At 44.3% G+C, this 13,324-nt stretch overlaps 1 pseudogene; it reads left to right on the top strand.

Moving 5' to 3' along the window:
- The first annotated feature begins 6,896 nt into the window (after positions 1 to 6,896).
- The window catches only part of LOC109882516 (replication protein A 70 kDa DNA-binding subunit-like), a 70,921-nt pseudogene continuing 64,493 nt past the window's right edge, over positions 6,897 to 13,324 (top strand).

Here is a 13,324-nt window from a genome sequence, read left to right as displayed (position 1 = left end):
GTAAAGACAACTGCTACTGTTATTAATCTAATGCATTACAGTATAACTGCTTCATAGCGCGTAATACCTGCAAGGCTTTAAGTAATGTTTGCAGGACAAATGTTGTTATTTTATAAATAACAAATGTTATCTAAGGCATTTCCACTGACAGGTGTGTTGTTTTTTTGTATGAATTAATTGCAATGCATCAGTACAGCAATGTATCAACTTAGCCAATGTGATCACATCACACAACAGCTACACATCGCTCTCACCATTCAAATTTCCCGCCAGTCCATTGCAAACAGTGTAGCCTATTTTATAGCCACTTTGCAAGCAAGAGGATCGATCGATGCTTCTCTCCACGAATTGGCCTATTAAAAATGGTTTGAAATTAGTTTCAAACTACACTGACTATACAAAACATGAAGAACACCTGCTCTTTCCATGACATAGACTGTCTATGTGAAAATATTTTGTAATTCTTGAGACAATTGAGACATGGATTGTGTATGTGTGCCCTTCAGAGGTTGAATGGGCAAGACTAAATATTTAGGTGCTTTTAAATGGGGTATGATAGTATGTGCCAGGCGCACCAGTTTGTGTCAAGAACTGCAATGCCGCTGGGGTTTTCATGATCAACGGTTTCCCGTGTGTATCAAGAATGGTCCACCACCCATAGGACATCCAGCCAACTCGACACAACTGTGGGAAGCATTGGAGTCAACATGGGCCAGCATCCCTGTGGAACGCTTTCAACACCTTGTAGAGTCCATTCCCTGAAGAATTGAGGCTGTTCTGAGGGCAAAAGGGGGGGTGCAACTCAACATTAGGGAGGTGTTCTTAATGTTTGGTTTACTCAGTGTATATTGACATTCATTGTATAGGCTACTCGTTTAACCTCATCAATCTACACACAATGACAAAGCAAAATCTGTTAATTAGATTTATCACATTTACATACTGTAAGTATTCAGACTCTTTACTCAGTACTTTATTGAAGCACCTTTGACAGCAATTACAGCCTCAAGTCTTCTTGGGTATGACGCTAAAAGCTTGGCACACCTGTATTTGGGGAGTTTCTCCCATTCTTCTCTGCAGACCCTCTCAAGATCTGTCAAGCTGGAAGAGAAGTGTTGCTGCACAGTATTCAGTGTGTTTCTCTCTAGAGAGGTTTGATCGGGTTCAAGTCCGGGCTCTGGCTGGGCCACTCAAGGACATTCAGAGACTTGTCCCGAAGCAACTCCTGCATTGTCTTGGTTTTGTGCTTCGGGTCGTTGTCCTGTTGGAAGGTGAACCTTCGCCCCCAGTTTGAGGTCCTGAGTGCTCTGGAGCAGGTTTTCATCAAGGATCTCTCTGTTCTTTGCTCTGTTCATCTTTCCCTCGATCCTGAATAGTCTCCCAGTCCCTGCCGCTGAAAAACATTCCCACAGCATGATGATGCCCCTCCATATTTCACTGTAGGGATGGTGCCAGATTTCCTCCAGATGTGACTCTTGGAGTTCAATCTTGGTTTCATCAGACCAGAGAATCTTGTTTCTCATGTTCTGAGAGTCCTTTTGGTACCTTTTGACACATTCTAAGTGGGCCTTTTACTGAGGAGTGGCTTCTGTGTGGCCACTACCATACCATTTGTCATTTTGGGGCATTGTACGTAGATTGATGAGGACATTTTTTTATTTATTCCATTTTAGAATAAGGATATAACGTAATAAAATGTGGAAAATGGGAAGGGGTCTGAATACTTTTCGTAGGCACTGTATTAGGCTATATATTACAGGCCTGCTAAAGTGAATCTAGGTGACCATCTATGCTATAGGCAACCCTAAATGACAGCGACCTCAAAATATATGCCAGAGTTGACCCTTATCAATAAGTGGTTGCACAGATTTAGACAAAGCACTCTAATTCTAGGAAGCAACACATCCGCCACGCTGATCTTCAACACTAGAGCCCCCCAGGGGTTCATGCTCAGCCCCTCCTGTACTCCTTGTTCACCCACGACTGCATGGCCAGACACATCTCCAACACCATCATTAAGTTTGCAGACGACACAACAGTGGTAGACCTGATCACCGACATTGACGAGACAGCCTATAGCGAGGAGGTCAGAGACCTGGCCGGGTGGTGCCAGAATAACAACCTATCCCTCAACGTAACCAAGCTTCAAGTTCCTTGGTGTCCACATCACCAACAAACTAGAACGGTCCAAACACACCAAGACAGTCGTGAAGAGGGCACGACAAAGCCTATTCCCCCTCAGGAAACTAAAAAGATTTGGCATTGGTCCTGAGATCCTCAAAAGGTTCTACAGCTGCAACATCGAGAGCATCCTGCCTGACTGGTTGCATCACTGTCTGGTACGGCAATTGCTCGGCCTCCAACCGCAAGACCCTACAGAGGGTCGTGTGTACGGCCCAGTACATCCTGGGGCTAAGCTGCCTGCCATCCAGGACCTCTACTCCAGGCAGTGTCAGAGGAAGGCCCTAAAATTTGTCAAAGACCTCAGCCACTCCATTCATAGACTGTTCTCTCTACTACCGCATGGCAAGTGGTTCCGGAGTGCCAAGTCTAGGACAAAAAGGCTTCTCAACAGTTTTTACTCCCAAGCCATAAGACTCCTGAACAGGTAACCAAATGGCTACTTGGACTAATTGCATTGTGTGCCCCCCCTCCTTTATGCTGCTGCTACTCTCTGTTCATCATATAATCATAGTCACTTTAACCATATCTACATGTACATACTACCTCAATCAGCCTGAATAACCGTTGTCTGTTTATAGCCTCTCTACTGTTTATAGCCTCTCTACTGTATATAGCCTCTCTACTGTATGTAGCCTCGCTACTGTTATTTTTCACTGTCTTTTTACTGGTGTTTTTATTTCTTTAGTTACCTATTGTTCACCTAATACCTTTTTTGCACTATTGGTTACGGTAAGCATTTCACTATCTACACACAGGTCTACACCTGCTGTATGTAACAAATACACTTTGATTTGATTTGATTCAAATGTACTGTCAACATAATCACCCATTGCTTCATTAACATTGATCAAAAGCTGATCATTAGGCTATGGACAGGCTGATCATTAGGCTATGGACAGGTTGATCATTAGGCTATGGACAGGTTGATCATTAGCCTATGGACAGGTTGATCATTAGGTTATGGACAGGCTGATCATTAGGCTATGGACAGGCTGATCATTAGACTATGGACAGGTTGATCATTAGGCTATGGACAGATTGATCATCAGGTTATGGACAGGCTGATCATTAGGCTATGGACAGGCTGATCATTAGACTATGGACAGGCTGATCATTAGACTATGGACAGGTTGATCATTAGCCTATGGACAGGTTGATCATTAGGCAATGGACAGGTTGATCATTAGGCTGTGGACAGGTTGATCATTAGGCTATGGACAGGTTGATCATTAGGCTATGGACAGGTTGATCATTAGGCTATGGACAGGTTGATCATTAGGCTATGGACAGGTTGATCATTAGGCTATGGACAGGTTGATCATTAGCCTATGGACAGGTTGATCATTAGGCTATGGACAGATTGATCATTAGGCTATGGACAGATTGATCATTAGGCTATGGACAGATTGATCATTATGCTATGGACAGATTGATCATTAGGCTATGGACAGATTGATCAGTAGGCTATGGACAGGTTGATCAGTAGGCTATGGACAGATTGATCATTAGGCTATGGACAGGTTGATCATTAGGCTATGGACAGGTTGATCATTAGGTTATGGACAGGCTGATCATTAGGCTATGGACAGGTTGATCACTAGGCTATGGACAGCTTGATCATTAGGCTATGGACAGATTGATCATTAGGCTATGGACAGATTGATCATTAGGCTATGGACAGATTGATCATTAGGCTATGGACAGATTGATCATTAGGCGATGGACAGGTTGATCAATAGGCTATGGGCAGATTGATCATTAGGCTATGGACAGGTTGATCATTAGGCTATGGACAGGTTGATCATTTGGCTATGGACAGGTTGATCATTAGGCTATGGACAGGTTGATCATCAGGTTATGGACAGGCTGATCATTAGGCAATGGACAGGTTGATCATTAGGCTGTGGACAGATTGATCATCAGGTTATGGACAGGCTGATCATTAGGCTATGGACAGGCTGATCATTAGGCTATGGACAGGCTGATCATTAGACTATGGACAGGTTGATCATTAGGCTATGGACAGATTGATCATCAGGTTATGGACAGGCTGATCATTAGGCTATGGACAGGCTGATCATTAGACTATGGACAGGCTGATCATTAGACTATGGACAGGCTGATCATTAGACTATGGACAGGCTGATCATTAGACTATTAACTGGCTGATCATTAGACTATTAACTGGCTGATCATTAGACTGTGGACAGGCTAATCATTAGACTATGGACAGGCTGATCATTAGGCTATGGACAGGCTGATCATTAGACTATTAACTGGCTGATCATTAGACTGTGGACAGGCTGATCATTAGACTGTGGACAGGCTGATCATTAGACTATGGACAGGCTGATCATTAGACTGTGGACAGGCTGATCATCAGGCTATGGACAGGCTGATCATTAGACTATGGACTGGTTGATCATTAGGCTATGGACAGGTTGATCATTAGGTTATGGACAGGTTGATCATCAGGTTATGGACAGGTTGATCATCAGGTTATGGACAGGCTGATCATTAGGCTGTGGACAGGCTGACCATTAGACTATTAACTGGCTGATCATTAGGCTATGGACTGGCTGATCATTAGGCTATGGACTGGCTGATCATTAGGCTATGGCCTGGCTGATCATTAGGCTATGGACTGGCTAATGGCTAATCATTAGACTGTGGACTGGCTGATCATTATACTGTGGACAGGCTGATCATTAGGCTGTGGACAGGCTGATCATTAGACTATTAACTGGCTGATCATTAGACTGTGGACAGGCTGATCATTAGGTTATGGACAGGTTGATCATTAGACTATGGACAGGCTGATCATTAGACTATGGACAGGCTGATCATTAGACTATGGACAGGCTAATGGCTAATCATTAGACTGTGGACTGGCTGATCATTAGGCTATGGACAGGCTGATCATTAGGCTATGGACAGGCTGATCATTAGACTATGGACAGGCTGATCATTAGATTATGGACAGGCTGATCATTAGACTATGGTCAGGCTGATCATTAGGCTATGGACAGGCTGATCATTAGACTATGGACAGGCTGATCATTAGACTGTGGACAGGCTGATCATTAGACTATGGACAGGCTGATCCTTAGGCTATGGACAGGCTGATCATTAGACTATGGACAGGCTGATCATTAGACTATGGACTGGTTGATCATTAGGCTGTGGACAGGCTGATCATTAGGCTATGGACAGGCTAATCATTAGGCTATGGACAGGCTGATCATTAGACTGTGGACAGGCTGATCATTAGACTATGGACAGGCTGATCATTAGGCTATGGACAGGCTGATCATTAGACTGTGGACAGGCTGATCATTAGACTATGGACAGGCTGATCATTAGACTATGGACAGGCTGATCATTAGACTATGGGCAGGCTGATCATTAGACTATGGACAGGCTGATCATTAGACTATGGACAGGCTGATCATTAGACTATGGACAGGCTGATCATTAGACTATGGACAGGCTGATCATTAGATTATTAACTGGCTGATCATTAGACTGTGGACAGGCTGATCATTAGGCTATGGACAGGCTAATGGCTAATCATTAGACTGTGGACTGGCTGATCATTAGGCTATGGACAGGTTGATCATTAGGCTATGGACAGGTTGATCATTAGACTATGGACAGGCTGATCATTAGACTGTGGACAGGTTGATCATTAGACTATGGACAGGCTGATCATTAGGCTATGGACAGGTTGATCATTAGACTGTGGACAGGTTGATCATTAGACTATGGACAGGCTGATCATTAGACTGTGGACAGGTTGATCATTAGACCATGGACAGGCTGATCATTAGGCTATTAACTGGCTGATCATTCGACTGTGGACAGGCTGATCATTAGACTGTGGACAGGCTGATCATTAGAGTATTAACTGGCTGATCATTAGACTGTGGACAGGCTGATCATTAGACTATGGACAGGCTGATCATTAGGCTATGGACAGGCTGATCAATAGACTATTAACTGGCTGATCATTAGACTATGGACAGGCTGATCATTAGGCTATGGACAGGCTGATCATTAGACTATGGCATGGCTGATCATTAGACTATGGACAGGCTGATCTTTAGACTATGGGCAGGCTGATCATTAGACTATGGCATGGCTGATCATTAGACTATGGCATGGCTGATCATTAGACTATGGCATGGCTGATCATTAGACTATGGCATGGCTGATCATTAGACTATGGACAGGCTGCATGCATGTCTTTCTATGTTTGATTTAATCTTCATATAGCCTATATCACAGCTGTCTCTACAGCCGCCTCCTTTTTAAAACGTTCCTCTACATTTTACATGATATGTATAGGCTGCATTTATTTAGCATTATCATACAGTGTAGACTAGTTTTTGATATCCTACAGAAAGGATTTGAAGCTAAGGCCAGGTGTGGCCAGGTAAGGCCAGGTAAGGCCAGGTAAGGCCAGCTAAGGCCAGGTGTTTAATATGGTTTTGATACAGGAGAAATGTGATTTGCCTATGTTTATGGGTGAGATTAGCAGCAAGTGGCTTTGATTGATGGGTCCTATTAGGTGGGTGTGCGTATGAGTTTGCTAATTGTCTATGTCCATTCAGAAATGTTCCTGAAATAGACCTACTCTGTCTGGACTGCACCTCTGTAGTCAGACAGACAGAACTGTAGGCAGCGAGCATCATGATGGTCGGCATGTACGAATGAGAACAGGTACCAGTTTTGCATTTCCTGTCTTATTAAATGGGGTGCAACTAAATGAAACATACCCAAGCTCCTTTCATGAAAACCCTGTAGGATGAATAGCCTACCATTTTACTGCGTCCTCTCTAGCCACTTAGAACAACATATTGCCAGTGAGAATGACTGGGGAAAAACACATTGGATTTGGTTTGAACGGTTTAGTGCGTCAATATGGGAATCTGTATTTTTTTAGGAATTCAGACGAAAAGATCCCAACGCAGTTGGTGAGAAAAGGCATTTAACCTTACCTCTCTGTGTAGACAAAGTACCTGTGTGTCTTGTCTTTGTAGGACCAGTGTTGACACACATTTTATCGTTGCAACTTCGGCTTGGTCTGTCCACACTCTTAAAAACTAGTCCCTATCTTGTCTTAACCTGTTACCTGTGTTCTCTGTAGTGTCCTCTCCAGGCCAGAGAAGGACCCTTCAGAACCAGGTCTCTGCCGAGAGTCACGCTGCTGCTTCTACTTCTACTGCCTCCCCTCACAACCAGCCCAGCAGTGAGTTCCATCACAATGTGACCTTTTAGGGAGGTTGACTTGAGGGAGGTTCTACCATATTCCTCACACCAGTCCATTCCGTTTAGCATGGCTGAAGGGAGGTTCTACCATATTCCTCACACCAGTCCATTCCTTTTAGCATGGCTGAAGGGAGGTTCTACCATATTCCTCACACTAGTCCATTCCTTTTAGCATGGCGGAAGGGAGGTTCTACCATATTCCTCACACCAGTCCATTCCTTTTAGCAGGGCTGAAGGGAGGTTCTACCATATTCCTCACACCAGTCCATTGCTTTTAGCAGGGCTGAAGGGAGGTTCTACCATATTCCTCACACCAGTCCATTCCTTTTAGCATAGCTGAAGGGAGGCTACATAATATTCCTCACACCAGTCGGTAGAAAATCGTAAAATCATAATGTCCATTTTACTATAAAGTGCACCCTATGTACACTATAGTCCAGCAGGGGGAGCCATCCTTGACTGGTATTCCTATGGGTGTATTTTTCTCCTTCGTGAGTGTTAAGCTCGTGTGTGTGTGTGTGTGTGTGTGTGTGTGTGTGTGTGTGTGTGTGTGTGTGTGTGTGTGTGTGTGTGTGTGTGTGTGTGTGTGTGTGTGTGTGTGTGTGTGTGTGTGTGTGTGAGGGTGATATACCGTATATGCCTTATCCCGGGGTATTTTGAAATACCGCTGAAATTATTGTCTTGATATTCTGATTATTTTCTTGATATGATCGTCCCATACTGATCTCTCTCTCTATCCGGATCCCGTGTGTATGAATATTAATGTTAACTACCCCGTCGTCAGCCGTCTGCTGAAAAAAGCAGCTCTATCTGTGATTTCCCCCAGGACACACACACAGAGTAGGATACACTGTTTGCTGTGATCCACAACAGGAGCTTAAATTCGGTGAACATACTATTGAATATTTTTCATCCCTGTCAATTACCCCCTTGTCTCTGTACAGTTCTTCCTCCATACTAAACTATACTGGATCAGTGCGTGTACAATACATTATGTAGATCACGTCACAAATGGCACTCTATGACCCATGTGAAGTGCACAACTTTTGACAAGGCCTCATAGGATTGTGTACTATAGTAGTGTAGTATATGTTGGGGATAGAGTACCATTTGGGATGCATTTTACACACTGGCCCATGTTAACCCTTTACACACTGGCCCAGGTTAACCCTTTACACACTGGCCCAGGTTAACCCTTTACACACTGGCCCAGGTTAACCCTTTATACACTGGCCTGTATTAACCCTTTACACACTGGCCTGTATTAACCCTTTACACACTGGCCTGTATTAACCCTTTACACACTGGCCTGTATTAACCCTTTACACACTGGCCCGTGTTAACCCTTTATACACTGGCCTGTATTAGGGCTTTACACACTGGCCTGTGTTAACCCTTTACACACTGGCCCAGGTTAACCCTTTACACACTGTCCTGTGTTAACCCTTTACACACTGGCCCAGGTTAACCCTTTACACACTGTCCTGTGTTAACCCTTTACACACTGGCCCAGGTTAACCCTTTACACACTGTCCTGTGTTAACCCTTTATACACTGGCCCAGGTTAACCCTTTACACACTGGCCCAGGTTAACCCTTTACACACTGTCCTGTATTAACCCTTTACACACTGGCCTGTATTAACCCTTTACACACTGGCCTGTATTAACCCTTTACACACTGGCCCAGGTTAACTCTTTACACACTGGCCCAGGTTAACCCTTTACACACTGGCCCAGGTTAACTCTTTACACACTGGCCCAGGTTAACCCTTTATACACTGGCCCAGGTTAACCCTTTACACACTGGCCCATGTTAACCCTTTACACACTGGTCTGTATTAGGGCTTTACACACTGGCCTGTATTAACCCTTTACACACTGGCCTGTGTTAACCCTTTACACACTGGCCTGTATTAACCCTTTACACACTGGCCCGTGTTAACCCTTTACACACTGGCCTGTATTAACCCTTTACACACTGGCCTGTATTAACCCTTTACACACTGGCCTGTGTTAACCCTTTACACACTGGCCCAGGTTAACCCTTTATACACTGGCCCGTGTTAACCCTTTACACACTGGCCCATGTTAACCCTTTACACACTGGCCCAGGTTAACCCTTTATACACTGGCCTGTATTAACTCTTTACACACTGGCCCGTGTTAACCCTTTACACACTGGCCCAGGTTAACTCTTTACACACTGGCCCAGGTTAACCCTTTACACACTGGCCCAGGTTAACTCTTTACACACTGGCCCAGGTTAACCCTTTATACACTGGCCCAGGTTAACCCTTTACACACTGGCCCATGTTAACCCTTTACACACTGGCCCAGGTTAACCCTTTATACACTGGCCCATGTTAACCCTTTACACACTGGCCCAGGTTAACCCTTTACACACTGGCCTGTATTAACCCTTTACACACTGGCCTGTATTAACCCTTTACACACTGGCCCATGTTAACCCTTTACACACTGGCCCATGTTAACCCTTTACACACTGGCCCAGGTTAACCCTTTACACACTGGCCCAGGTTAACCCTTTACACACTGGCCCAGGTTAACCCTTTACACACTGGCCTGTATTAACCCTTTACACACTGGCCCATGTTAACCCTTTACACACTGGCCCATGTTAACCCTTTACACACTGGCCCATGTTAACCCTTTACACACTGGCCCAGGTTAACCCTTTATACACTGGCCCAGGTTAACCCTTTACACACTGGCCCAGGTTAACCCTTTACACACTGGCCTGTATTAACCCTTTACACACTGGCCCATGTTAACCCTTTACACACTGGCCCATGTTAACCCTTTACACACTGGCCCAGGTTAACCCTTTATACACTGGCCCAGGTTAACCCTTTACACACTGGCCTGTATTAGGGCTTTACACACTGGCCTGTATTAGGGCTTTACACACTGGCCCAGGTTAACCCTTTACACACTGGCCTGTATTAGGGCTTTACACACTGGCCTGTATTAGGGCTTTACACACTGGCCTGTATTAGGGCTTTACACACTGGCCTGTATTAGGGCTTTACACACTGGCCCATGTTAACCCTTTACACACTGGCCCATGTTAACCCTTTACACACTGGCCCAGGTTAACGCTTTACACACTGTCCTGTGTTAACCCTTTACACACTGGCCCGTGTTAACCCTTTACACACTGGCCCAGGTTAACGCTTTACACACTGGCCCAGGTTAACCCTTTATACACTGGCCCATGTTAACCCTTTATACACTGGCCCAGGTTAACCCTTTACACACTGTCCTGTGTTAACCCTTTACACACTGGCGAGTGTTAGCGCTTTAAGAGAGAGCGACGTAATAAAGGCCGGCGTGCGGGATACCTGACGAGACTACACCGGCGTGTGGATAAACCACTATGTTCTATTGGCTAATGTGCAATCAATGAAGAATAAACTGAACGAGATTCGTTCAAGACTATCCTATCGATGTGATCTGAATAAATGTTTCTAGTGTTGAAAGTTTCCAAGACATCAGTGGTCTCGATTATTGGGAAATTGAAAAAATATGGAACTACCTAGAATTTGCCTAGAGCTGTCCGTCCAACCAAACTGAGCAACCGGGCAAGTAGGACCCAATTACCACTCTGACAGAACTACATAGTTCCTTGGCTGAGATGGGAGAACCAGTATGACAACAGTCTCTACAGCACTTCATCAATCTGGGCTTTATGGGAGAGTGGCCAGACAGAAGCCAGACAGTTTGCTAAAAGGCATGTGAAAGACTCTGAGAGCATAAGGCAAAGGATTCTGCAGTCTGATGAGACAAAAATGTAACTCTTTGGCCTGAATGCAAAGAAAACCAGGTATATATTGTTACCTGTGTAACACCACCCCTGCCGTGAAGCTTGCTACCACCAAGCATCATGCTCTAGTCTCTGCCGCTTTACAGCGGCAGCAGCTGGTGTGCAGTGTCTAATATTGAGAAAGTCTCAAGGTTCTGCTTGCCTGAGTTAGAATGTATTGTGAAAAACTGTAGAACATTCTATTTACCGAGACAGTTTTCATCTATATGTTTCGTAGCTATCTATTTACTATCACAAACTGATGCTGACACTAAGACTGCACTCAACCAGCTGTATAAGCAAACAAGAAAATGGTCACCCAAAGGTGGCACTACAAGTGGCCAGTGTTTTTAATGCAGGAAATCTCTAATCTGCTTTACCTCATTTCTAGCAGCATGTCACCTGTGCAACTAGAGATAAAAAACTCTAGATCACCTTTACTCCACACACAGAGATGCATACAAAGCTCTCACTCGCCCTCCATTTGGCAAATCTGACCATAACTCTATCCTCCTGATTCCTGCCTACAAGCAAAAACTCAAACAGGAAATACCAGTGACAAGCTCAGTACGGAAGTGGTCTGAAGAAGCGGATGCTAAACCTAGGACTGTTTTTCTGCCACAGAATGGGATATGTTCCAGGATTCTTCCAATGGCATTGAGGAGTTTACCATGTCTGTCAACGGCTTCAGTAATAAGTGCATTAACGACTTTGTCCCCACAGTGACTGTACGTACAAATCCCAACCAGAAGCCATGGATTACAGCTAACATCCACACTGAGATAAAGGCTAGAGCTGCGACTTTCAAGGAACAAGATACTAATCGAGTAGCTTATAAGAAATCCCACTACGCCCTTGATGAACCATCAAATTGGCAAAGCGTCAATACAGGACTAAGATCTAATCCTACTACACCGGCTCTGATGCTCATCAGATGTGGCAGGGCTTGCAAACTATCATGAAATAGAAAGGGAAACCCAGCCGCGAGTTGCCCTTTTACACTAGTCTATCAGACTGAACCATGCATGAAAGCACCAGCTGTTCGTGACGAATGTGTGATCACACTCTACGTATCTGATGTGAGTTAGACCTTTAAAACGGTTACCATTCACAAGGCCACAGAGCCAGACAGATTACCAGAATGCGTACTTGAAGCATGCGCTGACCAGCTGGCAAGTGTCTACACTGACAAGTTCAAACTCTCTCTGACCCAGTCTGTAATACAGTTGAAGTCAGAAGTTTGCATACACTTAGGTTGAAGTAATTTAAAATCATTTTTCAACCACTCCTTAAATGTATTGTTAACCAACTATAGTTTTGGCAAGTCGGATATGACATCTATGTTGTGCATGATCCAAGTAATGTTTCTGTTTACAGACATATTATTTCACGTGTAATTCACTATATCACAACTCCAGTGTGTCAGATGTTTACATACACTAAATTGACTGTGCCTTTATACAGCTTGGAAAATTCCAGAAAATAATGTCATGGCTTTAGAAGTTTCTGATAGACTAATTGACATCATTTGAGTCAATTGGAGGTGTACCTGTGGTTGTATTTCAAGGCCTACCTTCAAACACAGTGCCTCTTTGCTTGACATCATGGGAAAATCAAAAGAGATCAGCCAAGACCTCAGAAAGAAATTGTAGACCTCCACAAGTCTGGTTCATCCTTGGGAGCAATTTCCAAACACCTGAAGGTACCACGTTCATCTGTACAAACAATAGTACGAAAGTATAAACACCCTGGGACCATGCAGCCGTCATACCGCTCAGGAAGGAGATGCATTCTGTCTCCTAGAGATGAACGTACTTTAGTGCGAAAAGTGCAAATCTATCCCAGAACAACAGCAAAGGACCTTGTGAAGATGCTGGAGGAAACAGGTACAAAAGTATCTATATCCACAGTAAAACGAGTCCTATATCGACATAACCCGAAAGGCCGCTCATAAAAAAGCCAGACTACAGTTTGCAACTGCACATGGGGGAAGAAATCTTACTTTTTGGAGAAAATGTCCTCCGGTCGGATGAAACGAAAATAGA

This window comes from Oncorhynchus kisutch, linkage group LG29 (genome assembly GCF_002021735.2).
Source record: "Oncorhynchus kisutch isolate 150728-3 linkage group LG29, Okis_V2, whole genome shotgun sequence".
Classification (NCBI taxonomy): Eukaryota; Metazoa; Chordata; class Actinopteri; order Salmoniformes; family Salmonidae; genus Oncorhynchus; species Oncorhynchus kisutch.
This window is presented reverse-complemented; position numbering and strand designations above follow the sequence as displayed.